Here is a 6,119-nt window from a genome sequence, read left to right as displayed (position 1 = left end):
CCCCCAAAACAAAGCCTTTGGATATTTCATCATGTGCAGGAACGAGCAGTTAATTTACATGGATACGACTCCTGTTGTTTATGTAGTACACACACACACACACACACACACACACACACACACACACACACACACACACACACACACACACACACACACACACACACTTAATTAACCACTAATGCTGCTCTGCTAAGCGGGGTAAAGATTTGTCACTGGCTGTAGTGGAGCAGCAGTGAGGGTGACGTACATTTCTGGCTTGCTGAGCTTCTGCTTGCCCCAGTGAAAATGTTATTGTGCATAGTCAAAATATAGTTTGCCAAAGAAAAGAACAAGTTTAAAAGTCCAGAGAATGTAGAGGAATGGATAAAACCCCCAAACACTGCTGTAGGTGTCCATGTGTGATGTGGCCAGTGGTCTCTTTGCCATCAATCTAGCTTTCATCAGGAGGAGGAAGAAGAGAGACTCAGGCAGAGACCGGATCAGCTGTCCGCTAATCTCTGGGTGAGACACATAAAGAGAGGCTGAGACCAAGAAAGAGTGAATCCGCTTGTCTGCTGTTCGTCTTGCCTCGCTGCTGTTACCATGACGACGGGCTGAACCCAGGAGTGCGGCGCTCGAGATTTCCTCTTGTATTCCTTTCTTCTCTTTCTTCCCTCTCTTCTTCAGCCTGCCTCTCCCCTTGACCCGCCCTCCCTTTACTTCTCTCCATATCCTGCTAAGCTCGGTCTAACCCCCTACTTGATTTTCCCATTTAATCTTAATGGTCCTGTTCTCTCCCCTTCTCACTTTATTTCTTTTTCAATAAATAATGTCACCAGCTCTCTTTCATTTCCTTTCCTTCTTCTCATTTTATTGAAACTCATTTTAACAACCTCCAAAAGCACATTTGAAACCTCCCCATTTTTTTTAGATTAAATGTTGAATGTTATTTAATTGGTATTAAATGGCAAAGCAGGGTAAACAAGATGTAGTTTATCCTCAAAAATACAGTGGTTATAGCACTAGCTGATTAAATGTTTGTCATGTAAAACTGTGATAATCTCATACCTGCTAACACGTTTGTTCAAATAGACTCAGCCTCAGAGGAAGAAGAGTTGCAAGCTAATTTGAATGTGTGATGAGGTTTAGCTTGAAGCAGTGCTGACCGATACGTTTTCCCACTGAGGCTGAATGCATGCATGCACTTGTTGCTAAAAGTCTACATGATATACTGCTTGGCTTGCCTTGCCTCCAGCAGGTCTTGTACAGCAATGCCATCCCTTGTCAGGCTGCAACCCGTATGCCAAAAAATATTGAAGACAGAGCTCATGGAGGTTTTTGGGCTGGCCAGTTTGTGTTTGTGGCGAGGCACCACAGGGAGTGAATTATACCTGCTCCTCTCACATTTGGTGAGACTTTATGTCGCAGTTTGGATAGCAGAACAACTTTAATTTAAATACCTTTAGGTGAGATCTATCCATCCGTGTTCTTAACTGTTTATCCAGCTATGGTTGTGGAGGGGAGCTGGAGCCTATCCAGGGGCCTGGTACAGCCAGGACAGGTTGTTGCTCTATTGCAATCTTTAGCCTCATGTAGCTTGGAGCTTAAAACATTTTAGTGAGGAAATATGCTGCTTTGTTGTCCATCTAAATCATGCACTTGTTACAGCTCAGGTCCTGATCCAGGGCATACTATGGGAAAATAGCAATTCAACATCTAAAAACTCGGGTTGTGTTTTGAGTATGTTCCATCTGGGGATATTTTGTGAGGCTGTGATTATGTGGCCACTATCTGTGATTTAAGAATAATTTCTTACGAAAGAAATGAACTCACCCCTATTTCACCTTCTACTGAATTACACTAATAGCTTTGCAAGGCATTATGGGATCCCAGAAGATGCCCAAAAGACTAGTGACCCAGCAAAAATAGGGGTTGAAAGTTGAAGAATGTTGACATCAATGGAGTCTGATGATTAAAAGTCCAGCAAAGTGGATGCTTTAGTGGGTCAGGAGGTTGACTTTTTACATGCTCTTTATAAATATCTGTATTTTAGTTTCTGGGTTAACTCTTGTGTATCTGGATTTGATCCCCTTTAGGCCATCTCCATCCTAATGAATACTAAAGGTAAAGGTTAACACAAAATATCAAAACAACATATTAAAAACACAAATATAGTACAGTGACCCGATATCATGACAAAACATGTAACAGACACGTGTGACTGTGGCCATTGCACACTTTGCATCTGAAAACGTGAAATGTATGGATGCACAAACTGCAGTAAGTTGCAGTAATCTGCAGTAACAGCAAAGGGAGAGATTTTATTTCAAGCCAACATGAAAATAATGTATACAGACATTATTAACACATTTACAGGCAAACACATATTAGCCGTCTAGCTTAATTCGTCCTGACGACAGACGACCCTGGAATGTACATTTTTTCACTACAGACTTTGTGGCTTTAAAGATATTATCTCCCCCTGCTGGTGGTGTAACTTTTTGTGCATGCCCATTTTTCATTTTGGAAAGGCAAAGCGTGAAATGGACAAGGTGGACCGGCGTGTCTGTTACATATTTTGCTGTGATACTGGGTTGTATAGGGCTTTACTTCGGTTGAGCAATTTAACGTGAACATATGGTGAGAGGTTAAAAGTTTCTTCTTCTCATCCTCCCTTTATATGTTGTCCCTTCATGCAAAACAGAAAAATAACTCTTTGTAGAGGAATATTTGTTATTAACCCCCCCAAAAAACACAATTGCTATTAACCCTCCCTCCAGCACTCCTAAAATTAAAGCATATTTCATTCGCCAAGGAATCTACAATGACCCAGTAAACTGCTGGATTTTCCCAGTTCTTGTACCGCTTACCCCGAGTGTGCTTATATGTGGCTGTGTGTGAGTGTGGGTGGCTGCGTGTAAGATTATATTACAGCAGCAAGCCTCTAGGTTATACAAGTTATCATTCCAACACATAATAAGGCAATTTGAAAACAAGAAACATTTTTCCCCCATCGGTTCCCTACTTTCCTTTCTTTTGTTTGCTCACTGTTAGGTTTTGTATTGTTGATTGTCATTTATCTACTTATATATGCTTAGAGTTTTATAATTAGTTTCAGATTGGTAGAGGTTTGATCCTTGATAGTCTGCAAACTTTGTGTGCATTAGAGAGCACTCTGGGAGCATGGGAGAGGTCGTACCTTCTCTTATTGTTTTATGGTAGGATAAACGTGGCCATATCTGTTTTAGGCTAAGTGCCTTTTGTTTAGATGAACTGTCGGACTTCCAGACCAGCAGGTTTAGGGAAGTCATTTATGGGGTCACACTCTGACCCCCCCCCCCCCCCCCCACACACACACACACACACACACACACTTACACAACGCACAAGCAAGGTACTCTTTGTGTGTATGTAGACGTCGTATGTTAATGAACCTATGCATATTCATGTAACCTCAATAAAAGAGCAGTGTTACGGGGGAGCGGACGAGAGCAACTGGGGTCAAGCGAAGGAACGGCGTTTGTCCGGTTCTCTCCCGTGCACGAGAAACATGAAAAACATTGCCTACTCGTGTCTTGTTTTGCTGTGTAGCAAATTGTCCTTAACGTTCCAGCGAATAGGTTCAAGCTACAAACCTATCACTCACTTCCTCTCATTTCCCACTCTTTTTCTCTGTTTGCAGTGGGAGGCTCATGCAGCATCTCCCCACAGGGCTTACCCTGACTGCTTCTCTAACACATTCACCTCCTCCCTGTATTTTAATCCGCCTTCCTTTTTATTGCAGCTTTGTTCATTTTTCTTTGTCCCATATTTTAGCTTAATTAGACAGAATTTTGCTTTTGTCCTCCTTTTTTCTATATATCCTTGACTTCTGATGTTTCTTTTGCATGAAAACATACATCGCACGTTTGAACACTCCTTAATCTTTGAAGTTCCTTGTAGCCAAAGGTAAGACAAAGGCAAAGCAAAAATAAATCTGTGTGGATATAAATGAACCATTGTTAAATCATATTTACAGTTCTAAACTTTGCATTTTTTCCCTTTAACAAGGAAAAAGAACCGTACATAGATATATAGACCTAGACTCAACAAACAACATGTTATTCTGACATTTTCTGGGATCACAGCAGTAAAACAAATGAAAGCTAAAATGTCCTGTGTTCTACCATGTTTACTGTTCACTCACAAAGGTTGCCTTTTAAATTCCTGCACTTAAAATTAGAGACATTATGAACATTACCCTATTTATAGTGTTTTGGTTATTTCTGATTACTAACCTGAAAGAAAAGCTCCCCATCTTTGTGCCAACACAGGCAGCTATAATTCCTAGCAAGCCAATAAGAGACTGAACTGGACAGACTGTGCTTGGGTATCAGCATCTTTTGGAACATTTTAATGGCTTTATCTGGCAAATAACCTGAATGCTATGTTAGCTATGTGCTAGTTTTAGCAGATTGTCCAAAACCTACATTTTTTTTTAAGTTAGTGTTAATCTAGTATCAGGGTGGACTTAGGGCAATTGTAACATGCTTAGTTTCGCAAAACTAGAGTGATTACTTACTCTGCATCATTAGTATTCTCTCTCTATCTGTGGAAGAAGTGCTGAGTTACTTCACTAATGCAGAAATTCTCAAGGACAAAACTGATTTTGTTTGGATGTAGTGTACTTTTCATCTGTCTTTTAAAGGTAAGATTACTGTGAATTTAAACTTACATCAATATTCTCCCCATGTTTTCTGTTAAAAATTTACTTGAACAACCCTTGCTAATATAGGCGCTGCTAGCTAATTTACAAGATGGTAACTTTAGGGTGAGTGTAACAGAACTGCAGTCACCTTGTTTGTCTGTACTGATGACATATTTTACTATTACAAAATGTTTTGCTACCATTTAATTTAAAATGAAATGAAAACTATAATAATAAATTGTGTTTTTATATATCATACATTATATCATTGCAAATATTTATATCTTGAATTTTACTTGGTTTTAAGTAAATATATAAATACATGTTTTACATTATTTTATTGTGTTATCTTAACATCTATTTACACCTGTTGTCTATTTGGTTAGAACCATTCCTGTCTCATCAGATCATCAATGTATTTGAGTATTGTATTAGATTAAATTATGATAAATTACTACATACTTATATTTGTACTTTTTCTCTCTGTCACTGCCTGCCTCTCTCTGTGTGGATTCTCTCAAAGTTTCAAAATGACAAACCAATGGTTGATATTAAAAAGAAAAAAAAAAACATGCCTGTATATTTAGTCCACAAAGGTATTTTTTTTTTCGTTTTATTATTAGCTGCTCTTCATGTTTTCTGTGCATATAGTGTTCCTCCATTTGAGGGTTTAGCACAAAGTTGGATGAGTGTTATTAATTTGGGCTGAGTTCAGCCTTGCTTCGCCTATTTTTTTTTACACTATGAATCTACATGACTGCACTTTGCCTTCACTCAGAATGAATGCATGACTGGAATGATGGATAATATAGTATCACCCAACAGAATCAAACTGTATATACTGATAAGCCTGCCACTCTCAGTTTAAAGACATGCTGTCAAATCTGTGCTCATTTGGTGAGCTGAAAATGCTGCTTGCATAAAGGTTTCAAGTTTGCAATTACTTTTCTCTAAACTGCCTTCTGTGGTACTGACTTGTAGCTGACTCAGCAATAATATCCACTCGATAAGATTCAGTCACTGCTTGAAAAATGTCATAAAGTTACCAAATAGTAAAAAAAAAGATCCTGTATATTACACCGGTGCATTGTAAAGGAAACTGAATCATTATTACACACCCTGAAGAGGTCAATATGAAAAAAAAAATAACAGCATGGACTAATCCATCCATTTTCTTCTGCTTATCCAATTCACAGTTTCAGGGGATTGAAGGCTATTCTAGCTGTCATGGCGTGAGAGTCAAGGTCCGTCTTGAACAGGTCAGCAACCTGTCACAGTGCTAACACTCACCCACAGGCGTTACCAGGTAACCAAACTCCATGCATATCTTTGCACTGTGGAAAGAAGGAGAGAATGTATACAGTATCCAAGCAAGCTGGTGGAAGTGAACCTTGCTGTGAGACGACAGTGTTTACCACCACAGCAGCATGAAAATTGAGGCTGGATGATG

Source organism: Astatotilapia calliptera, chromosome 6 (genome assembly GCF_900246225.1).
Source record: "Astatotilapia calliptera chromosome 6, fAstCal1.2, whole genome shotgun sequence".
Lineage (NCBI taxonomy): Eukaryota > Metazoa > Chordata > Actinopteri > Cichliformes > Cichlidae > Astatotilapia > Astatotilapia calliptera.
This window is presented reverse-complemented; position numbering follows the sequence as displayed.